The sequence below is a fragment of the Erinaceus europaeus genome, chromosome 19, assembly GCF_950295315.1.
Source record: "Erinaceus europaeus chromosome 19, mEriEur2.1, whole genome shotgun sequence".
Taxonomy (NCBI): domain Eukaryota; kingdom Metazoa; phylum Chordata; class Mammalia; order Eulipotyphla; family Erinaceidae; genus Erinaceus; species Erinaceus europaeus.
Genome location: NC_080180.1, coordinates 63,227,269 through 63,252,797, shown reverse-complemented (window position 1 = coordinate 63,252,797; position 25,529 = coordinate 63,227,269).

The window sequence follows — 25,529 nt, the reverse complement described above, 5'->3', positions numbered from 1 at the left end:
TTGTTCTCTTGTTGTAATTTGTTATTGCTGTTGTTGTTGGATATGACAGAGAGAAATCAAGAGAGGAAGGGAAGAGGGAGGGGGAGAGGAAAAGATAGAGACCTGCAGACCTGCTTCATGGCTTGAAAGCGAATCCCCTGTAGGTGGTGAGCTGGGGGCTGGAACCTGGAGCCTTGATCCAGACCCTGCACTTTGCGCCATGTGTGCCTATCCCGCTGCACTACCACCAGGTTCCCGCAGAATAAATTTCTAAGGGAGAGAAGATCAGGGTAAGGGTGCTTAAAACCGTCATTATCCAAATGTCATTATTATTATTATTACACTCTTTTGATGTCATAAGATGCTGAGTTTACTCCAGTTACCCCATGCACAATCTCCAGGACCTTAGAGCAGCAGGCAGACATTCAAATTTCTGGGTGATGGCTGTGGCAACCCAGCCCTCTACTGCCTGTGGGTAGCAGTCTCTGAGATTGCCAGACTTTTCCTTATAGCAGAACTTTGTGATAATAGCACAGAGCCTGAAATACAGGGCTCATAGTAAGTTAGTCAAAAGGAATGTACCTTGTAGACATATTTTGCAAACATAGATGCAAAGATAGCAATCAGTAGGATTTCTAATAACAAGTAGCAGAAAGTCCGAGATCACACATGCACACACACACACGCACACGCACACGCACACACACACGGGGGGGGGGGAGAGAGAGAGATAGAGATGGAAAGAGAGAGATAGAGATGGAGAGAAAGAGAGAGAGAAAAAGGAGGAGATATCACATCAGAGCTTCCTCTGTGGCCATAGGACTCTCATATGGTGTCAATGCTCTTAACACTAGGCTGGCTGCCCACATGGCCAGGCAGACACACCACCTGTTGATCTAAACTCTAGTCCTCCCTCTTCAGATTCCAAAAAAAATTAGGAGCATTTTAATTCTATCAGGTGAAGAAAGAAATTTAGGAATACCTACTGTGAACTCTGTTATTAGCCAAGGACTAGAAGAACATGTGCTTATATGACTTTCAGGAAGGCAGGGTGCCAGACTTTGGATCTAGATTCAAAGACACATTCTAAGTGAAATATCACATATAAATTGCAAGGTTCCATCATGAACCAGGGAAAATTCTATTTCATACTGTACAATGATAATGTCTCTAATATTTCATAAAGAACTGGGTTAACGAATGGGCATAGCCAGTATATGTGGTGTATTTCTATGAGTTCTGGCAAGATCACAGACTAAAACATTAACCCAGCTAATACTTAACATATATAAAGTAGAACACAGAATTTAATTGGATAATGAATGATAATGCTAAAAACTAAGTATTCTTTAAAATAAATATAAGGATAATAATGTATCTTGAATTGTGAGCAAAGTATGGTAAGAAAGAAAGGTCCTTATTATTGTTGTCCCTCAAAATAGATTTATTTCTGTATGGATACGCTTTGGAAAAACACAAATTATTTTAAATTATATTATTTCTTTTCTAGTCAAGAATGCACAAGATTTGTGCTAAAGATAAAATAGTAAAGTTGTGTCATTCGGGAGACTGTATATTTCCCTCTAGATTTAGCTATTCTGCTCAATGAGCCCCTTAGCTAAAATAGAAATATTACAGTTTGGGAGGGAATTAAAATGAGTGCTAATCAAAGGAAAAGCAGACATAGAGGTTGTTTCCTTTCACACCCTCTCTTTGGGGAACATTCTGAAGTCACCGAGGACATACACTTTGAGCACAGATTTTGCACTGTGAAGTGTCAATCAGCTAGCTTCACTGAGGACTGAAAGCATTTTCCCATGCACTTTATGTGTGTAGCACTTTGCAGGCCATTTTCTGTTGGTATTCTTCTAAATTCTGCTTCTAAGACCCCTTCTGTTTCATTGGTTTAATTCCTCCTGTTTAACAGTGTATTCTATTTACATAACCACTTTAACTAAGCACCGCCCTGCCTCCAGGGCACTGGTTTAATCCTCACTGATTTGCATGCTTTTTCCTTCTCCCCACCCTCTATCCTAAGTACATCATCCACTTCGGACCTGACTCTTCCGCCTCAGGATAGATAAGGACAACCGTTGTGATTAGAGATAGCTTAGATTGTGCTGCGTTCCACATGAATAAAGACTGAACTGCGTACCACTCAGTCATGAGTCCCTGGCCGTCTCTCTCTCTCCCACCTGCGAAGCTAGCCCAACAATTTTCAGTGAGTCAAAACACTCTATGACTTTTTTTGTCTGTAACTCCAAACATTGAAACTAACTCTACATGAGTATAAACTCTTTATAAGTTGGTAAGTATGCATGGCATGTTTCTAAATAATAAATCCCTTGGGCTCTTTGCTATTGTCATTATTGTTGTTCTGCTGCTGTGACTTTGGTGCTCTGGGCCATTTTCATGGGGGTAGGGAGAGATTCCACAGCAGGGAACTGAACTTTTTGACCTGGCACCTCCCCTATGGATCCAGGCTTGAGTGGATTTTTTGTTCATGTCAATGCAGTCACCCTACCTAGTGAACTGTCTCTTTCACCCTCTATCACTTTTAAGCTACTTAGAACCATTCTGAATAAAAGATGAAGGCAATAATGCTGACTTTGAGAACAGAACATACATAAGCCCTCCTTTTATTGGCCTAGATAAATTGAGGGTTCTTTGAGAATAGATTTTATTACAGCTTGCCTTATTTCTTTGAAATATTAGGGACAGTTAGTCCACAAATGATTATTCATTTGTGAGAGATATGAAAAGAATAGGGTGTGTATGGATTATCTTGGATCATTACATTAATTTGGAGCTTTAGCTGAATATTCAAGAATGTTGCTCTGTATGAGTGTAATTCAAAATCAGATGGAAGGAAGGGTACCTTAAATGTGTTTGGTTTTTCATGTTTTTTTTAAATAATGTTTTTTTATTTATTAAAAAGATACATAGAGAAATGGAGAAGACAGGGGCGATAGAGAGGGAGAGCAAGAGATGGAGACATCTGTAGCTTGTGAAGCTTTCCCCCTGCAGGTGGAGACCATGGAATTCAATCCAAATCCTTGTACATTGTAACTAGTGCACTCAACCAGATGCACCACTGCCTGGCCACTGTGCTGAATTTTTCATAGAAGTTTATAAATGAAATACAATGAAGTGAAATACAAAGCAATATGCATTACTCTGTCCATTTTAGTTTTAAGTTTTCCTAATAAGTTCATGGTGGATATAAGCTTTTAAAACATATAGGGGCCGGTCGGTGGCACACTTGGTTAAGTGCACACATTACAGTGCACAAGGACCCAGGTTCAAGCCCCTGATCCCCATCTGTAGGGGGGAAAGCTTCACAAGCTGCAGGTGTCTCTGCCTCTTGCTCTCCTTCTGTATCTCCCCTTCCAAATATATTTTTCATAATAATTGTGCTCATAAGTGGTGAAGCAGAGTTGGGGAGATACTCTGTATCTCTCCCACTCTATCTCCCCCTCCCTTCCCAATTTCTGTCTCTATCCAATAAGAAAAAATAAATAAATAAAAACTTAGGCATGCTTGCTTACCCAACTCTAAACCTCTCAAAGAATTTGGCCATATTATTTGGTTAAAGTCTAGATTTTAGCGTTTCTATAGCCGCAGTTCTGCAGATATTCAGATTCTTACATATGCACACACACACACACACACACAGAGAGAGAGAGAGAGAGAGAGAGATGATTCACTAATTTTTATTCTGAATGTTTTGTTTCTCTAAACCCACTCTTCTTGTTCATTTGAATAGTGCCCATTCTTCTGCAGCTTTCAATGAAGAGGACCCTGAGTGTCCGGACACATTCAGACAAGCCTCACATCTGCAATGCTCCAGATGTGTGGAACACTGATGTTGGAAATAGTTCTCAAGTGCTGGCTCAACTGCTTTCAGATTCCAGACCCCACTGTCGTTGGCAAGAAGCAAGTCTCGGTTGTCCTTCTCTTTACCTCACACATCGGCTGTTTCCTTTCTTAACTTTTTTCTTCCTCTTTGGCTTGCAATCTCATACTTATTTAGCTTAAGTGAGTCTTATTGCATTTGTTGTGTTCTGCAATTCAAGGATATTTTTCAATCGGAAAACCATGCCTGCACAAGTTTCTCGTTGACGTATTTCTTTGAGTGTCTTTCCTCTAACTGTGAATTCATTCTCTGAAACACCCGTAAAATCAACTTTGAAAACATCCTCAATTGACATTAAATCAGCAGATGCCAAATGTATCTTTTATTTTATTTAACTTTTAATAATTACTGTAAATTTTTTTTTTTTGAATTAAACCTTATTTGGTAGGACCTAGAGTAGCTTGGGTGGGGATGAGAAAGAAAGAGACCTGCGGCACACTTAACCTCTCATGGAGCCTCCCCTCTGTAGGTGGAAGGGTATTAGGGGCTTGAACCTGGGTCTTTGTGCATTGGTGATACAGGCACTTAAACAGGAGTGCCACTTCCTGACCCCCCCTTGTACTGCTATTTTCAGACTTAGTGCCACAGTGAACTGTAAGAGTTATTTATTTATTTGGGGCTGGCGAGATAGCTTACCTGGGAGCCTGCCTGCTTTTTTATATGGAGGATCCAGATTGGAACTCAGCCTCAACAGCACTGGGGTAAGCTTTGGTGTGGCGACCTCGATCTCTCTCTCTCTCTCTCTCACTCTCTCTTTTTCTCTCTCTCTGTCGCTCTCACTCTTACTCTTGCTCTCATTCTCTCTCTCTCTGATGAGTCGGTCCAGAGTAATAACACCCCAGTGATTGCTCAACAAAAATGGTTATTTTGGGGAGTCAGTAGCGCAGCGGGTTAAGCGCAGGTGTCGCAAAGCTCACAGACCGCTGTAAGGATCTCAGTTTGAGCCCCCGACTTCCTACCCGCAGGGGAGTCGCTTCACAGGCGGTGAAGCAGGTCTGCAGGTGTCTGTCTTTCTCTCCCCCTCTCTGTCTTCCCCTCCTCTCTCCATTTCTCTCTGTCCTATCCAACAACAATGATATCAATAACAACAGTAATAATAATTACAATAAAAAATGGTCATTTCATGAAACATATCCTTATTTTCTATCTAGAACTGTTTTATCCATGTTTACATGTAGATTCATATCAGCAAAGGGAAAATCCCATAGGACAATGTCCAGCAGATATTAGATGATTTGTGTTTTCTCCACTGGTACATCACAAGTAATGGAGGGTAACTGGAATCGAGTTAGTGTTTATTTAAAGTAATCTCCTGATTTGAAATTTTATATCCAATTGTGCATTCTTTGTTCACCAATCCATATGCTTTATTCTTAACTTTTGTGTGATTATTCTTATTTTCAAGTTGGTTTCTGAGAAAAGAGGGATAAGACATATCTTTATGTGGTCTGGGAGGTGGCACAGTGGATAAAGCATTGGATCGTCAACCATGAGGTCCCGAGTATGATCCCTGGCAGCACATGTACCAGAGTGATGTCTGGTTCTTTCTCTCTCTTCCTGTCTTTCTCATGAATGAATATCTAAATTACTAAAAAATAAAAAAAGGCTTTACCATAATTTTACTAGCACAAAGATTATTAAGAGTTTTTATTAAGAGGGTCCAGGTGGTAGCACACGGTGTTAAGAGCAAATAGTGCTGAGCTCAGGGACTGGTACAGAGATCCAGGTTCGAGCCCCGGCTCCCCACCTGCAAGGTGGTCACTTTGCAAGTGGTGAAGCAGGTCTGCAGGTGTCTGTCTTTCTCTACCCTCTGTCTTCCCCTCCTCTCTCAATTTCTCTCTGTACTATCTAACAATAACAATAACAACAACAATGGGGAAAAAAGATGGCCACCAGGAGCAATGGATTTGTAATGTTTAAGTATTAAGTTGGATTTAAGCAAGATTTATCTAATGTCCTTGTTATGCATTCATAAGCAGTGCTTATTACTTACTCTATGCAGTAATGCTAGCTCTAAATACACATTTCTTTTTTACTCTTCCTTAAAGTTAGCAAGAAGATGTAGCAGAAATATAGTTTCTTTACTCCTCCTCTTCTAATCTGTACAGCTGAATGCTCAGGTCAAGAGGGACTAGGAAATTCCACATACCAATGCAGCTCATTAGGGACACCCCAGAAGGCTGTCTCAGGAGCAAGGAGGCAGGCGTCCGGGCTCAGGGTCAGACACGGAGTGGTCAGGCTTTAAAATCTTTCTTTCTCAGTGGAACTTGAACCATTTCAGTCTTTGCTGCTGTCAGGTGTCTGTCTTATTAAGCTTCAGGTGAAGCAAGTAAAGAAAGATAACCAGAGACTCTTGTCTGCCTTCTTCTATTCTGAAGTCACAGTCTCCAGAGGGGGAAAAAAAAACAAAAACTCAAGCACAATGATGGATTGCACTTTAAAAACATAAGAGGGACACATTCCTGTTTGTGGATTATGTTGTCTCCACCAACGCAACAAAGGATTTAAATACCTACAATGCATATATCTATCTCTTGAAAGAGTTTCACCTTCTTTCTCCATAATCTTCTAAGCCTCATTTCTGTATATCCTTATCCTGACTCCCAACACAGATGAGCCAGCAGGATCCTGATCTAGGCCAATAAAATCTTCACCATTGCTAGAATTTTGCTCAGGATAGTATTCCAAGAGTATAACCTGCAGATGCATTGACATTTTTCTAACCTGCTCCTTGCGTGGAGGAGGGTGAACTGAGGCATATCCAGACATCATAATGGATAGATTAGTGGCATTTGCTATTCGGAGTAGGCAATCTATCAGCCAACTTGCACCCAGGCGGTTGTCAGAAGCAGCAGTGTAGGCTAGAGGTAAGCAGAGCTGGTGCCCCAGCTTCCTGGATACGCTAGATCCCTCTCCAGACACCGGGATGGCAGTCTGCCAGGCCACCTCAATGCTGCCATACATACAAGATAAACCACTGACTCTGAGATTAGCCAGGATTTTCTAATGTCAACTTCCAGACCCTTTATATCTTGAAAACAAAATTGAAGGCCCAGTTAATTATCAATATTTATCCTTTGATACATGCAGATATTGCAAATATATAACAAAATCTGTAACTACAGCAAGAATACAATGCTTGACCTGATTTGGTATGGTTTATAGCAAGACATTTAACAATAATTAGCAAGAAGTATGTAAAAATACCACAGCATTCTCCACCTCAAATGTCAATGACACAGTGATCTTTCTTCACATCTGCTGTGCCCGGTACCGCTGCTCCCACTGGCTTTTTCATCCTTTATCTTTTACTTCAATTTTCATTCAAGTAGCCTCCCTCTGGTCATTCCATTTCTATTTTGCTTTTGTTTTATTTTTAAATCCCTATTTTTCACCCATTTAAGAGATATTGTTGTTTATTAACACAAGAGAGAGAGAGAGAGGGACAGAGAGCCAGGTCATTACCTTAGTATATGGGGTCCCCAGGTTGAGTTCAGGACCGTGAGCTTCTCAGTTCAGTACACAGTTCACTGAACCGCCTGGCCAGTCCCTGCCAAACTTTTTTTGTTTTGCCTCCAAGGTTATTGCTGGGGCTCTGTGCCTGCACTATGAATTCACTGCTCCTGGAAGTTGTTTTTCCCTTTTGTTGCCCTTGTTGTTCATCATTGTTGTTGCTATTATCATTGTTGTTATTGCTGTAGTTGTTGTTGATAAGACAGAGAGGTCTACCTCTACACCACCCTGAACACACCCAATCACGTGAAATTGAGTGAGAGACGGCTGGAAGACAGAGAGGGAGAGAGAAAAATAGACACCTGTAGGCCTGCTTCACTACCTATGAAGTGACTTTCCTGCAAGTGGGGAGACCTGGAGGCTTGAACCTGGATCCTTATGCTGGTCCTTGTGCGCTTAACCCACTGTGCTACTGCCCAGCACCCCCTCCCCAACTTTTTACCTGAACTTGAACCATAAAGAAATTCAAATTTTTATACATATAGCTTCTCATTTCAAGATTCCATCTCATGTACTCTATGGCAATATACAAAAACCACATAGATTTTGTAAATATTAATACACTATTTTGAAGAGTCAATTGTACATTATTCTGTTATATGTTTTAATTTTTATGCAGGTACAAATGTTTTCTTTTTGCTTCCTGCAAAAGTTGGAATTATAGCCCTCACAGTTATGCAACATCAAAGGAACTACCTATAGCATATTGCAAAAGAAAAATAAGATGATGCCACATGTTCACAATCAAGAGGTCTAGCTCAGTTAAGATGAGATGAAGAAATCACTTTCTGGGATAATTTCTTGAATTTTGTCTAAGAATATGTTAAGTGCACAATTTGTACTATACATGTATATGTGTTCCCTATGTATCATGTAGTATAAGTAGATGTAGGCACACACTTTCTTCAAACAATGGTGAAGCAAACAAAATATTCTATTAAGTAGTAAGAATGACTTCATGTCTTAATTCTAATGATTTTGGGTTTTTTTCATTTTTTTATTTAAAAAAGGAGACATTAACAAAACTATAGGACAAGAGGGGTACAACTCCACACAATTCCCACCACCAGATCTCCACATCCCATCCCCTCCCCTGATAGCTTTCCTATTCTTTATCCCTCTGGGAATATGGACCCAAGGTCATTGTGGGAAGCAATTTCTAATGATTTTATACTCTATAGGAAGTAACATCTTGCACAGCCCATCATTTAAAGATGGCGGAGTAAATTATGCTGAGATATTTGGCTTTTTAGTAAAATACAATCAATAAAAACGGGAATCATTTTAAAAGCCATATTTAACATGATGATTAAAATATGACCAACCTCTTGAAAAATAAATGGCTGGAATGATAACTTAGACATGTTTTCTTAATTTTAAGTAGACCATAAGATTTAGGGGAACAGAAATTCTGAAAAGCAGTAAGAGACTAAGAAAGAAGAATTGTATCATTTTCAGCAATTGCCAGGATATCCACCCAATGTTGATTATGTTCCAGGTATTACTCTATGAGAATCTCTTCAGTTAACAAAGTACATGTCTTTGACTTTTGGATGCATGTGTTCCAGGGATTGGAAACTAGCCACAAAAATAGAAAGAAAAAATAAAGGAAAATAAAAGGGAAGAAAGAAAGAAAGAAAAGAAAGAAAGAAAAGAAAGAAAGGAAACTAGCCACAATGGAAATGATGAGCCTGGAGGCTGGGAAGAGAGCATTATGGTTATGCAAAAAGACTTTCATTTCCTGAGGCTTCAAAGTCCCAATCCAAGTCCCTACTTACTACCATAAGCCATAGCTAAGTACTGCTCCTCTCTCTGTGTCTGGCTTAAATTATAGATAGTAAACCAATAGTTTACTGAGAGAACACAATCATAAAACAGAGAAAGCCTAGGGTGGGGTAGATAGCATAATGGTTATGCAAAGAGATTCTCATGCCTGAGGCTCCAAAGTCCCTGCACCACCATAAGCCTGAGCTCAGCAGTGCTCTAGTAAAAACAACAACAAAAACATAAGGTAGGAGGGGTACAACTCCACACAATTCCCACCACCCAATCCCCATAACCCACCCCCTCCCATGGTAGCTTTCCCATTCTCTAGCCCTCTGGGGTCCTACCTTATGTTTTTTGTTCACTAATCCTTTCTTAAATAAAAAATTTTAAAAAAAAAGAAAGCAAAACAATAAATAAATAAATAAAATAAAAAAACAATAAAAAAAAAAGAGAAAGCCTATTTTCTGAATATGTAAAGAGAGGGGCCAGGTGGTGGTGCACCTGGTTGAGCCAACACATTACAAGGCACAAGGATGTGGGTTCAAGCTCCAGTCTCCACCTACAGGGGGGGAAGCTTTTCAAGTGGTGAAGCAGTATTGCACATATCTCTCTGTCTCTCTCCCTATCTCCCCCTTCCCTCTTGATTTCTGGTTGTCTCTATCCAATAAATAAATAAAGATAATAAAAAACAATATATATCATATATAAATATATATGAACATACTATATTTATATATAATATAGGATACATATATGTGTTCTACATATAATGCATGCATATATTACTTGCTATCATTTGACATAAACATAATATGTAACATATATTAATTATATATAATATAAAGTGAGAGTAGGGAAAATCCCCCTGGAACATCTAGAATGGGAAGCAGTATCTGCTGGAGCTTATGTGGGTTGGCTCTCAGGCATGAAGGTAAACGACCGGCTCTCCCTCGCTTTGTTCAAGAGACACAATGATGTAGACAAGAGACACCGGGGAGAATTGGAACACTCTCATTTATTGTGATTTGGGGATGGGTTTAAATAGAGAACCAAACAAAGAACATTTTTCAAATATGTCAGAAATTACAGGTTTCTTAAAGGTCAGCTTGCCCCTATGGTAGGGGGCTGGTATGACAAAAATTGATGAGATACATAAAGGTCAAGACAATTATTCTCCATGATGCAAGCAACTTAATTATCCAAAGGTATTTGAGAGAAACATAGGGGTTAAACCAGTAGGGTGAGACAGAGAGAAGATAAACATGGCTTGATAGATATCAAAGGCCATAAGGAAATAGAGTTTGGAGTTTATCTTGTCTGGGTTTTGAGGTGTATGATGGAACGTCTTCTAAAAGTGAGGTGATTGTGTGAACTCTGGGTGACTGTGACTATGTGAACTTTGAGTGAACCTTAAAGCAGGCAGCCATGTGGCCTGCAGTTAGTGGGGAGAAGCAGTGAGATCTCTGTGGTCTTGAGAGTCATATAAGGGAAAACTGAGTCTGAGAGACATTTTTCTCCTTTGCTCATCTCTGTGAGAGAGGCTAACAAGGGGGTGTCTTTCCCAGACCTCCATCCAAGGATGGGGAAGTTTTCCCTATGCTCTACCAAGCTTATACATAGCCCCACAAATATCTACAGGGACATCACAACAGAGCTAAAGATGAACTCAAGCAAAGAAGTGAGGGAGGAGGAAAGCTGAACCAAGAGCAGGACTGGAGGAAAATGCTCTGGTCTGAACAACGGGCAGAGAGTCAAGAGAGGAGCTAAGAAGAGCAGCTATCTGAGGTGTGTGGTAAGGAACGAGCAAGTGGAAATGAACAGGTAACTCACTAACACCTCCTCTGACCTCAGGCCTTGACTCCAGTGTCACCACCTCAAGGCACCTGGTCCAGGAAGGGCTGGTAGCTGCCACTTTTCCACATTAAATATGTCATCGAGGGGCTCTTCTAAAACCCATTCTAGAATCCATTCTAAAAATGTCATTGAGGGGCTCTTCTAGAATCCATTCTCCAGAAGCAGTTTCAGTGGTGCTATTTCGAATCCAGAGCCCAGTTGCCTGGCAGAGAAGATCTTTTTACATTTTATAAAATCAGAGCTTCTTCAATTCTGAAATGTACAGTGTGCAGACAGCATCTATTTTCTAAAGAAGGATGAATCAAGCATATTTCTTAGTTCAGATAAAAAAAAAAATGTTTCCAGGAAGTCAGGTGGGAGCACAGCGGGTTAAGAGCAGGTGGTGCAAAGCATAAGGACCGGCATAAGTATCTGGGTTCTAGCCCCTGGCTCCCCACCTGCAGGGGAGTTGCTTCACAAGTGGTGAAGCAGGTCTGCAGGTGTCTTTCTCTCCCCCTCTCTCTCTTCCCCTCCTCTCTCCAATTCTCTCTAACCTATCTAACAATAATGACATCAATTACAATAACAATAATAACTACAACAATAAAAAACAAGGGCAACAAAAGGGAATAAATAAACTTTTTTTATAAAGTTTCCATCAAAATGAACTTTATTATTATACATATGACTTTTAATAAGTGAAAGGTGTGGGCTATGTCATGCTGCACACTAAGCTCTCCTGATTGTCTTCAAAGTGCATTCATTCCATGTTGTTCCTGAGACTTCAATAGCCCTTAAGCACAATATCCATAAGGAACGATCTGTTATTGGAATTAGTTCATTCACAGGTATGTAAAAATGAGTTGTTCCTCTCTAAATTTGCTACATTAAAAAAAAAATGTAAAAATCCCAAGTAATATAGTCCTACTTATTTTCCTCAGTAGGGTATGAATGGTGTTCTTCTGGGAACCTGATAAACCTTTTAAAGTTCTCAAGAAATACACACCATCTGAAAACCTTACTTCTTGTGTTTCCTTCAGACGATTTTTTTTCTTATATGGTGGTAAACACCAGAAAATGGAACATATTCTGAATTCTATCACCTTATGGTTTCCACAGTAGTGCTGGCTGTGTGCTCCTAGCATGGGGGTGGGGGTATGTAGACCTGTGATGTCCTACTTGCTCTTAAATCACAGCCAGATGGGGCAACAGCCGAGGGCTTGAAATCTATCCACAAGAGATGGAGTCCCTGCACAGCCAGAGCACAATCTTACCAGGCCTTTGACTAGTGCTGTGTTGCACGGATACAAAGGAAAATCAATTTAAAATACTGAAATGAAGAAGGTAAAAGTGGGATGTTTTTACAGTTTCATAAAGCTGGCTCGGGTGGATAGCTCTTTGTAAATTCCAAATTTACGAAATAAAACAATTCAAGAATACATTCATCTGAGACAGATTCTCAGTCTAGGTATTTGATTGTATTCAACATTTTAGTAAGAATCGTAGTGGTTTGGAGATTGACAGATAAAACAGAAACAGGGGAAGACATGTAGCCATTTTAGATAAACAGTTGCAAAACCATTCACTAGGCTGTTAATTTTTACTTAGCAAAATATAACAAAACTGATTCATCATGTATCTCATGACCACTATGTCTCTATTGTTATTTTCATGTTGAAATCTTTGTGATGGTCATATTTAGACATACCACAGTAAATACATTTTTTTGAAACAGACAACTACTTTTATTATAATCTTATTATAATGATACTTCAAGTTGTATCTCAGGCTTGCCTGTATCTCATGGTTTTTACTGGTAATTTCTAGTTTGGTCAAACATTCTGGGGGTATGCACAATAACTATTGATATAAATATGTTACTTATATATGTGTGCGTTTGTAAATACACATTTTCACTTATGCTCAACAATTATGAGTGTTGACAAAAAGGAAAAGAATTTTACAAGCTGAACATTTTTAACAGTTCCTCCTCATAGCTTTTAACTTGTCTGGTATGTTGCAATATAATCTATTTGTGTTGCTTGCCACCTAAATTTCCAGTTAGAATATACTCATTGTTTTAGGCTTGTCTAAGCAATATTTAGCAAGTAAATTGAATAAACTGAATGTATCTTATATCTGAACTTATTGCAGACAGCTATGAAGATGTGTGAGTTAACTCAAGCATTTCATGGCAATATATAATATATGCAAATAAAATGAATTTAAAAAAACTACAGAAAAATGCCAACTACCTCACAAGGCTTGGATCAGATTTATGATAATTACATGTAAATTTCTAAGATAAGCAGTAATCTATATCACCTTGATGTTTTATTTCTCTAGCCATTCTCATATGGGTAGCCCTGGACTTATTATTGCAATTCATCTTGTTAGTCAGACTGTATTGTTAAGTGTTATTTTACACAAAATGTTCTCAGTCTTTGCATTCTGTAGACTATATATGTGCTCCCTTTAAAATAGAATGATGGAATGAGAAGTATAGTCTCTTTGATCAAGAACATTGAAAGCAAAAACACATTTGCACTTGCTGTATTAGCTTTGACCACTTTAAACCACATTTCAAGGAAGTGCTTTAGAGATAGCCTATTAGTTGTACATCAGTGCCTATATTTTCCTAAACATAACACTGACTAAATGAAAGAAATATGTGGATGGGCTTCTGAAGTGTTTGTGTTAGGATATTAACAAATACTCTTTAAGACAAAGTAACAAAAAGCTGTATGGAATAGTTGAGACAATCACAGGCTTGTTTTCTTTCTTTTTTTTTTTTTTTTTTTCAAAATGGACGTTAGAAACTACAACTTGAAAATGATTATGTTCAACAAAATGTGTCAAATCTTAGTAATAGAAATTATAATCTGACATCTCTAATCCTGGGACTATTCCCACCAATCCCACACTACCTACATGGAGCTGTGATGGTCTGTGTATTGCTCCCAGTACTGTCCACATGAATCTCCGAACACTGACTTTAGAGAAGAAGGTGAGGCCATGAGAAAGTACCGTGTCCTCTCTCTTCTCTCCTGTCCCCACACCAGTAAGCCCAGAATTTTGCTATAATTTTTCAGAACTCCAGGATGGCTGTGAAGACAGGAATCTCATATCATTGTTGTCACCAGCATAGTGGTACTGATGCAATTCTATTCATGGATTTGCTCATGGTGTGCCCGTCTCTACAAGGAGCAGAGTGTGGAGGAATACATTTCTAAGAACAATGTCTAGAGATCAATGCTGGGATAAATGACAAAAATTTTCCAGATTTTTAAAAAAAAAAAAACAGTTTAATCTATATATTCAAAGAGCTTGACACTCTCTAAGTGAGATAAAATGACACATACAGTCAACCAATAAACTACTATCACAAAAAAAAGAATTTCTTCAAAGCCACAGTAACAACAAAAAAGGCAAGATGCATACATTTGGCTATATTAACATGAAAAAGGTCAGAGGGAAACGTTACTGCTGTGTTTTAGGAAGATGAACTCATAGTTATGTAGTGAAATTGAGCATTTCTTTACAGTATTACGGTGAAAGATATACCAGAGCTTAAACATGGAAAGCATCTATTTTTTATTTGTTTGTACCTGTGTTTCCCTGAACAGAGGGTGAAGATTTGAGTTGAGCACAGAGAAAAGAGAATGCTTTGTGTTTCAGCCAAGAAGACTAACAAAGAGGTAAAGGATTTGCTGATTTATATATCAGTGGCTGGAACGCTGAGGCCCTTTGTTCCTCATCCATTTTTATAACATACTACTGCTCTGCAGACCCCCAGATATACATGCAAATTTTGGATGGCTTATTATGTGGCTTGATTGTAGATTTTACTCTTGGATTTATGGGAAATGTTGGACTGCAGCAAAAACCTGATCCCAACTTACTTTACACATAGATAATAATGCAAGTTCTCTGGAGAAGAGAATTCTGCTAGAATTTTTCAGCAGTTCATTTGCTGGAAAGAAATCCCTCTAAGTATGTTTCTTTAGGTGGGTGGAGGCAATGAGAATATGGCAATAATTGGCCTGTGGCATGTTTTCAACTCACTATAAGCTCCAGGGTCTCCACAAATTACCAGTTAGGAAGCTCTGATTCAACACGGGTTTTTAGTAGCAAAATGATAAAAAGCTTTAGCCTAATTTTACTGGTGAAAATAAAGTCTTGCTTTTTTGGACTATCTTATTTACTTAGCTCCATCCTGGGTTAAATTTTTGTATTATTCAAAGACTAGAACAATATCCATGTTCATGTTAACAGGCCAATACTCAGAAAAATTAATTGGAAATAAAAGAGTGGAGGAGTAAGCTTCAGAAGAGCATGTAGTTTGATAAATTCTAAATTATAACTCTCCAGCTTAACATTCTGTAACTGGACTAATAGAATATGAAGAGCTAATCCAAAACCAAGGTTAGAATTATGATTTTTCTTTAAGCAAGGGAAAGCAATTAAAATAGTCATAAAGTATAGTTGAAATATTTCATTAGATAAAAATGTAAATTACTTTTGGGAATGTAACTTAAGTTAAAAGCTAAAAAAATAAAAAAAGAAAGCAAGATAAGGATGTTCAACTACTGTGAGTCCAAATGCTAATGCAGCTGTAATGGTAGTTTTATGTGTCACCGGGTAGCCAGTTATTGGATTAAACATTATTTCTAGGTGTGTCTGTTTCTGAGAGAGATTTGCATTTGAATATACAATTTGAATTTCCACTGGAATAATTGTCATTTTGAATGGGAAATGACCATTTGAAAGAGTAATTTGTAGGAATAAAGCAGATTACTCTCTCAAGTGTAGGTGAGTTTTATCCGATCTGTTGAAGGGCCTGCACAGAATTCAAATATGAATAAAGAAGAATTCTTTCCCTCTGCTGGATGTCTTCAGAAACAATCTTGTAGAGTAGTCCCACTTAAAAAAATAAGTCCATGCCATTATCTTCCAAAGTCTCTCTCTGCATAATTTCAAGAGATTTTTAGGTTCTCCTCCTCAGGAGATAATGAGAAGTAAAGTCCATTCAAGGACCTTGGCAAGTGACCAGAGTATTTTTCCAAAATGAATTTTCCCTCAAATAAAATATAAAACTACTAATCCCCTTAGTTACTTCCAACACAGACCTTTTACTTAATATTTTTTTTAATGCAGTTTCAGGAATGAACCCAAGGCCTCATGCATGCTTGATAAACCTGAGCTGCTTCTCAACCAACCTTTACTCTATAATTTTGGGGAGAGATCTCATAGCATTGCTTAACCATCCATGAAATTCTCTTGGTGCTGTCCATGGTATTACATGTGATGACAAGGTTCCAACCCAGGCTCTCATGCATGAAAAAATGTGTGTGCTACCCACTGAATCACTTTTAATATCCCTTAATTAATATTGTGGTTTATCTTTTCTTTCTCTCTTTCTTTTTTTTTTCTTTTTCCTTTTTGTCATCAGGGTTATTGTAGGGGCTAAGTAACTTAGCCTGCAGTACAAATCCACTGTTACTGGAGACCATTTTTTTCTATTGTTGTTGCTGTTATTATTGGTGTTATTGTTATTGATGGTGTTGTTGTTAGATAATACAGAGAGAAATTAAGAGAGGAGGGGAAGATTAAGAGGAAGATTAAGAGGGAAAGAAAGACACCTGCAGATCTGCTTCTCCATTTGTAAAGTGAACCCCCCCTGCAGGTGGGGGACCAGGTCCTTGCACTTCCTACTGTGTGCCATTAGCCCAGTGAAGTAACAACTGCCCCCACTTTTTTTCTTTTTAATAGAAGTTAAGAGACAGAGACAAAGAGAGGGGAGATACCTACTGCAATGCTTCACCATTCGTAAAGCTTCTTCCCCAAGCAGGTGAGGGTTCGCATCCTTGTGCCTGTTTACATATGTGTTGACTCTCCCTCATGGACCACTGCTCTGTTCCCCCTAACCAAGATTTAATTTCTTGGAGAATATAAAATTATTTCATTCTTTCTTCCACAATGCTGAATCAGTTTGTTTGTTTGTTTTTTTCATTTTACTGACACCTGACCACACTCAATAAGTAGAGAGAAACTTGATTCTTAGCAAAAGGTTTAAATACATATGTTCAAATGAAGGGTTCAAACGTCTGTAAGACCATATTCATCCTAACATGAATGGCTTCAGATTTTCCGATGGAAAGGTAAAATTCCTTTAGAAATTTTTAATCTTCCTTATTAACAGAAATCTGTGTTTTTCATTGTTCTTTATGAAGTTGAGGTTGTAGATCTTTTCAGAAACAAATTTACTTAAGAATAGAATCAAGGCATTTTGTAGGACAATACAGACATTCATAATCCTTTGTTACTTCACATAGTATTATTTGCTCTGAAATTTAATGGCTAACAGTGCAATTTTTTTTTTTTTGGCAGTATAAGGAAATTAGCTCTGTTTCCTGGCACAATTAGTTGTAAGTCCTTCATTTTCATTCTGTTGAGGACTGAAGGACAAATCAGTGATAACAGAATCAAGCACTTGGGTAGTCAGCTAAGATTCTTGTCTAGTAGTAATTTATCATGTAAATGGTGCTTGCTTTTTTTAAATGGAAATTTGAAAACAGCTTTCTGCATGATTGAAGTCTTTGTCAGTAGTCCACCTCAACAAATGAAAAATGGTACTTTACGAGATAGTAAGAAGAGTAGTAATGTTTGAAATGGCATAATTCATTGAATATATGCATTTTTGGGAAACCTTTTCTTATTTTCTTAGAATCTTCTATGTCTATTCCATTTTTAGTCTAAATAAGGTTTAGGAGAGTAGAATATCATTTTTTTTTCAGTAGAAAATAATAGTTTGGGATGCCAGACCTACAAATTGCAAATATGCATATATTCTTCCAATCTGTGGGTTTATTCAAGGAATTAAAATAAGATCAATATCTGCATTAAAATGTGTCTGTTGTAACTATTATAAAATGTCTGATACTACAAAGTCAGAATGTGTCTGTTGTAACTATTATAAAATGTCTGATACTACAAAGTCAGATCGCTGAATTCTTATAAATGTATAGAATGCAGACCTGGGAGAAGACACAATGTATAATGCAAGGAACTAAAGAGTTTTCCATGTAAATATTTTGTAGGGGAGCAAAAATGAGCCACCCCCAAATGTAACTTTGTCAAAAAATTGAGTTTCCTAGGAGAGCGCCTGAAGGTAGAATAAAGTGACCTTTGAAAGAGCTATTTGCATACAAACAATTTCCTTCAGAGCAGATAGCAGGCAAGAGCTAATCAATGCAGTAGGTAGAACCTGAATCCCTGTCCTTCAGTTGATCTGCTTTCCTGACCTACCTTGGCCCCTGCTGAATACACTCTTGAGTCCAGATAGTCAGTCAAAGGCGGTTATTAAAGAACAGGGAGTGAATTATAGGGGAACCACAACTATTAATAAATCCCTTCCCTTTTTCCCTTTCAGTCTTCCTCATGCTTATTTGTCCAAATTGTAGAGATTTGTGTTCTAATAATACAGAAAATAAACAAAACAAAAAAATTTTTTTTGCTATTGTAGACAAGACCTACAATACCTGAAAATATGAGTAAGCTATCCCCAAAGCACAGATATATACGCCAAAGGACAGGTGTCTGACAAAGAAAGGTGTTTGTTGTAGCAGAGCACCTCCTCAGCTCTGGTGGTGTGGGGGATCGAGCCAAGGACTTCAGAGCCTCAAGAATGAAAGTCTTTGGCTTAATCATTATACTAGCTTCCTCCTCACCCCCCCCACCCCCGCCGCCATGAGTTTTGGCCCATGCTGGATGAAGCTGATTCTTTTTTTAATAAATTACACTGAATATTTATTCAGAGTTAAGTGTTCACTAGGCATTGAATTTTTCTAAGTGACCATGCAACTTAGGTTTTTTATTTTAAATGTGTTTATTTATAAAATGGAAACAGTGACAAGACCATAAGATAAGAAGGGTACAATTCCCACCATCAGAGCTCTGTATCTGCTCCCCCCCCCCCCATAGCTTTCTTATTCTTTAACCCCATGAAAGTATGGACCCAGGGTCATTATGGGGTGCAGAAGGTGGGAGGTCTGGCTTCTGTAATTCCATGAAGCTGATTTTTAACTAACATTAAAAATTATTTCTTGGGCAGGGGTAGATAGCATAATGGTTATGCAAAGAGACTCTCCAGCCAGAGGCTCCAAAGTCCCAGGTTCAATCCCCTGCACCACCATATATCAGAGCTGAGCAGTGCTCTGGTAAAAAAAAAAAAAATATATATATATATATATATTTCTTATTAAAGTCATTCAACTGTTATTTTCAAATGACCACATTGTGAATTATACCACGAAAACATAATTTTATGGAATGTTTCACATTTTTATTTTGTTTACTTATATGCTCCTCAGTTATTTGATTTCTCTACTTTAGCTTACCTGAAAATACTCTTTCCATATCTAAAAGTATATATTTTTATTTTTTAATTAATTAATTTCCTTTCATTGCCCTTGTTTTATTGTTGTAGTTATTAATGATATCGTTGTTGTTGGATAGAACAGAGAGAAATGGAGAGAGGAGGGGAAGACAGAGGGGGGAGAGAAAGACAGACACCTGCAGACCTGCTTCACCGCCTGTGAAGCGACTCCCCTGCAGGAGGGGAGCCGGGGATCGAACTGGGATCTTTATGCTGGTCCTTGTGCTTTGTGCCACCTGTGCTTAACCTGCCGAACTACCACCTGACTCCCTATATTTCTCATTTTAAGATGTCAATACTCTGAATTCAAATGTACTTCTGGAATACCAAAATAATACCAAAGATATTATACCAAGATAATACCAAAATATTATTTCATCTTTTAAAATTCTGAAAGCACACATACATATCCAACAATGTCATCTCCTGAATTTTGTGACACTCCCAAGATCACCACAAGTGACCCCAGAAGTCTTACTAGTGGTAGCTCCTACTTTTCACCTCCTCTAGCTGCAGTGTCCTGCTGGGCCTTTTGCATGGTTTGCAATTTCTGAATGCCACCATCTATGACCATCTCACATAGCAATTACCAGTGCATTTTAGTAGAATACAGCCTGTGACAGCAAGAGTATGGTTTCTAATATTTACTTTACAGTCAAAGAATATTCCAACATGCAGAAAATGAGAATGGAAATCAATTACTTTGGACATTGTGTCTTTTCTAAAATTATCTATAGGAGAGTAAAAACATGCCATTTTTAAAATAGATCTTTGTGGGGTTTGTATTGTTACATGGAAATGTTATGCACATGCAAACTATTGTATTTTACTGTCAACTATAAACCATTAATCCCTCAATGAAGAAATTAAAAAAAATAGACTTCTGACACAAAGATTGATTTACTGGGATGGGTTAATGTCTGGTTAGAAGATGTCTTCTAAAGAAGAGATAAGTGTGAGTACAAAGGAAGAGTTAATCATAGAAGGAGGCAGAACTGTGTAGATAGGCCTGGCATTAACAGGCTTTTAACTAATCTTCCCTTTCTTCTTTTCAAGGTTTGCTGCATATCCAAAGCCATTTAAGATCATGCCTGAGGCCACTTGAAAAGTTACTCAGATTTTCAGGGTGTGTATAGAATGTGCATGCCTTATTAATATACTCCTGTTACTATTCTGCCTCATGCTTTTTTTGATTATTTATCCAACATCAGAAAAGAACCTTACAGGGGCTTCTTTCTGACCCTATGCACACGTGGTGAAAGATTCTGATGAATCTCTGTACTTGTATTGTAAGAACGTAAGCGTAGTTGTTCCTGAATAAATAAATAAAGGAATGTATAATATCTGTCTATCTTCTATGAACGGTATATGAGGTGGATAAGACATTAAAAAATTCTCTTTGGTCTGGAACCAATGACAGAGGCCATATTTTTTGCATTTGGACTAAAACTGATTTCACAAGACAATCCTGAGAAGGTAAGCAGAAGACCTGAAAAGCCTTGGGGCAGGAAAGCAAGGGAGGTGCTTTAAGACATTTCTTAATTAGCTTATCTACCAAGTACCAGGATGTAATTCACTCCCATCAGAACTGGCTGATTCCTCAGTTTAACTGCTGAGCCTCAGCAACTGTGGTTTCCCTCCTTCCTTGCAGGAGAGTCTGATAAGCAGTGAGGCTGACTGCTGTGGACACTTTCATATGCAGGTCACCTCTTTCACCCTTCGCCTCAGGGCAGAGAGCACACTTTGCACAACCTGAACTTTAGCAGGATTTGAAAGAATTCACCTTGGGGAAATTAAAACTGCAGACACAGTCCAGGGACCTATGATTACAAATAATTCCCCCCTCCCCGGCCCGTTACTTCGTTACTTGTAATAGGGAGTTCTGCTGGATGAGACTGGGGTTTGATTTGTCTGCTGGCTGAACAGTCAGTCACATGCTCTGTCAACAGTTTTGAAGGGTAGCACCATGTCAGCCCAAATTAACTTGAATCAATAAGGCAGTGAAAGCTGTTGCTCTTCTTGAGTGTGCTATGGATGGGTAGGACCCTAATACATACCATTGTTTGCATAGCATCCTCTTATTTACAGAGAGAGAGAGAGAGAGAGAGAGAGAGAGAGAGAGAGGGAGAGAGAGGGAGAGAGAGAGAGATATTTGCTGTTAAGGATGCCTAGGAAGCTGGTCAGCATCCCTTTCAGAGCCCAGTTGTGCAGGTGCAGGAGTGCTACTTCACATTATTAGTCTCTAAAGTTAGACTGAGTCTTGTGTACCCAGTTGAGTGCACAGGTTGCTATGATGTGCAAGGACCTGGGTTCAGATCTGGGTGTCCACCTGCAGGGAGGTGGGGGTGCTTCACTTGTAGTGTAACAGTTCTGCAGGGATCTCTTTATCTCCCCCCTCGCTTCTTAATTTCTCTATCTCAATCACCCAAAAAGAAAAAAAAAAATGGCCATCAGGCCTGTTGAGTTCATCCTGTAGGCAAAGTGTCTCATAGATAAGCCTGATAGTTAAAAAAAGAAAGAAAGAAAGAAAGGAAGAAAGGAAGAAAGAAAGAAAAGAAATCATTTCAAAGGTAAGTATTCCTACAGTAGTTAATAGTATGTACATGAAATATATAGTTAATAGTGTGTATTTGAAATCAATCCTACCTGTCCTATATTACATCCATGACATTTTAGAAATAATAATCGAACAGAAGTCTTCTTACAGTGTAAAGGGTCAAGCTATGTATTTGTATCAATAAAAACAAACATCAACATGACCTAGATAGATCTCTAAATGACATGAGACTTAACTACATGATTCAAAAGACCAAGCAGGATGTTTAGCCTGTCCTCAGCACTCAAAAAGACAACATAGGGATATCAATGACTATGAACCTTATAAATTCACTGGAAGACATAAAATTGTATTTATTATTTCGCCAAACTTCAATTACATTGTTTCTTTTACTAACTGGGGTGGTATATCTCTGAGGAATCCCAATCTTGATATCTTTACCAGGGCCTCTGTTACTTTATCCTTCAAATCTTGCATCCCTTCCCACTCTTCCTCTCTCCTCTGCCCTCTACTCTGGGAATATGTTCTTTTTTTTTTTTTTTATAAAAATATATATTTATTTATTTTTTCCTTTTGTTGCCCTTCTTTTTTTATTGTTGTTGTAGTTATTGTTGCTGTTATTTATGTCGTTTTTAGATAGGACAGAGAAAAATGGAGAAAGGAGGGGAAGACAGAGAGGGGGAGAGAAAGACAGACACCTACAGACCTGCTTCACCACCTATGAAGCTAACCCCTTGCAGGTGGGGAGGTGGGGGTTCGAACCAAGATTCTTAGCCGGTCCTTGCGCTTTGCGCCCCGTGCGCTTAACCAGCTGTGCTACAGCCCTACTCCCTGGAAATATGTTCTTAAACCCATTTGCTATGCCATTTGCATCTAGTCATGCATTTGTAAGGTATTATCTGTTACCAAGATATTTTGGTTAGAAAACATATCATTATAGTGTCTTAATGCATTTACAGTTTGCTAAAAATACAATTAGAGACATCAAAAAGAGCAGGAACTTTTATTAATTTATTTAAAACCTTTAACTCACAGCAGAAAACAACTACTCAGACTACATATGGACCATTGATAGGATGGGAAATTAAAAGTTTAAGAAAGCACATCACTCCTTAGGAAAGGACACTCATTCCGTGTTGACATAATAGCACAGAATAGAGGACTTCAGTGACCGACAGGTGCCTTCCCAAACACTTATTTCCAAAACCCACACTCTCTCTCTGGAGCACCTGGTTCATTGTATATGGTTTGAAAGGATCATTTAAAGAACGCCTGAGAATCAGAAACCAATGTCATTCCTTTGGCTCTTCTAAGACCCTGCTCACCGTGTGAAATTGCAGACACGTGCATACTTGGTTATCTGAGGTTTTGGGGAGACTTGTTGCGAAGTGTCTACATATTTCCAGGAGGTGGTTACCAAGTAAGACTAGATTAACGCATCGGATACGTAACAAACTATGAAACCTGGGAGGCTTCATAGAAGTTCCTACTCTTCGTAGAAAAAAAAAAAAGATGGATTATGAACTCTGCACAGTTCTATTCACCTTGACAGATATATTCAATCAAATGGATGCCAGTGAAACAGCAAAATTTTATCTGCTCTAAAGTTGCTCAGAACAGTATTAACGGCAATGCAAAGTGAAGTAATTACCTATTTGTAAAAAGAAATCTAACTTAACTGACACAGAATTTTAAAACAGGGAAACTTTTGAGGATAAAAAGGGCTATAAGGAAAAGGAGTAATTAGAAATAATCAACTCAAATAACTATTCTTGTATGGTTTACTGATATTTACACTGTAATGCAGACACTTCAAACTTACTCTATTGACTAACTTCTCCAATGTAGAATAATATATAAATCAAAATTTCAACAAACTCCTTGGCAATGAATGCTATTCACAGCATGTATATATATATATATATATATATATATATATATATATATATATATAATATAGTGTAGTTTTTAATAAAAATTTCAGAAAAACTGATAGTTGTGAAGATAGCATAATGGTTCTGCAAAAGACTTTTATTGTTGTTTCCTCCAGGAATATCCCTGGGGATCGGTCCCTGCACTATGAATCTACTGCTCCTGGAGGCTATTTTTTTCCCTTCTTTTTCTTTTTCTTTTTTATTTAAGAAAGGATTAATTAACAAAACCATAGGGTAGGAGGGGTACAATTCCACACAATTCCCACCACCCAATCTCCAAATACCACCCCATCCCCTGATAGCTTTCCCATTCTCTATCCCTCTGGGAGCATGGACCCAGGGTCATTGTGGGTTGCAGAAGGTAGAAGGTCTGGTTTCTGTTATTGCTTCCCCGCTGAACACGGGCGTTGACTGGTCGGTCCATACTCCCAGCCTGTCTCTCTCTTTCCCTAGTAGTGACTCAACTTTCCTGAATCTTAAAGTTCTATCTCAAAGCTCAGCTAGGAAAAATAAATTCACTTAAGACAAATTCTCTTCTATATACGGGTTACTTAACAACTGCTGGGTCAAAGAGGAAATTAAAATGCTCCAGGAAATGAAAGAAAACAAAGACGTAAGTCATCAGAATGTTTGGCACGCCACTAAAGGAGTACTAAGAGGGGAGCTTGTAGACATTCTGGTACACATCCGCAAACAAGAAAAAACTCACATGAACAACTTTACTGAATACCTTAAGGAATTAGAAAGAAGACAAAGGAAAGCTAAACCCCGTGGGCCAGTGAAATGATAAAAATTAGAGCAAGAATAAGTTACATAGAAAGCAACAACAACAAAAAAGTAGTGGCTCCCTGGGTTAAGCACATAATAGAAAGCACAAGGTCCTGTGCGAGGATCCCTGTTCAAGTCTCCACTTGCAGGGGGGACACTTCAAAGGAAAAATATAAATATATAAGATCAATGAATTTAGGAGCGGGAATTTCCAAAAGGTAAAACAAAACTGACAAACCCTTGACCAGGTTGACAAAAATTTAAAAGGCACAGGACCCTTATCAATAAAATAATAAATGCAATGTGATAGTATAGTTTTCCAACAACTATAAACCAACAAATTAGAGACCATGGAAGAAATAGATGACTTCCTAGAAGCATACAATCTCCCAAAACTGAGCCAGAAAGATCTAGAAAGCAGGAGTAGACTAATTTCCACCAAGGAATTTGAAACCCTCTAGAAAGGTTTTCTCATTCATGAAAATCCAGACCCAGATGGCTTCCCAAATGAACTCTACAACACCTCCAAGGAAAAGTTAACATCTCTACTTTTCAAGGACTTTCAAAATATTGAAGACATTGGATTACTCTCTTCCACCTCCTATGAACCCAAAGTCACCCTGATATAAAAGGCAGAAAGAAATGCAGCAACAACAACAACAACAAAACACTACAGGCTGATGACAACAACAACAACAAAACACTACAGGCTGGTGACAACAACAACAACAACAAAACACTACAGGCTGATGACAACAACAACAACAACAAAACACTACAGGCTGGTGACAACAACAACAACAACAAAACACTACAGGCTGGTGA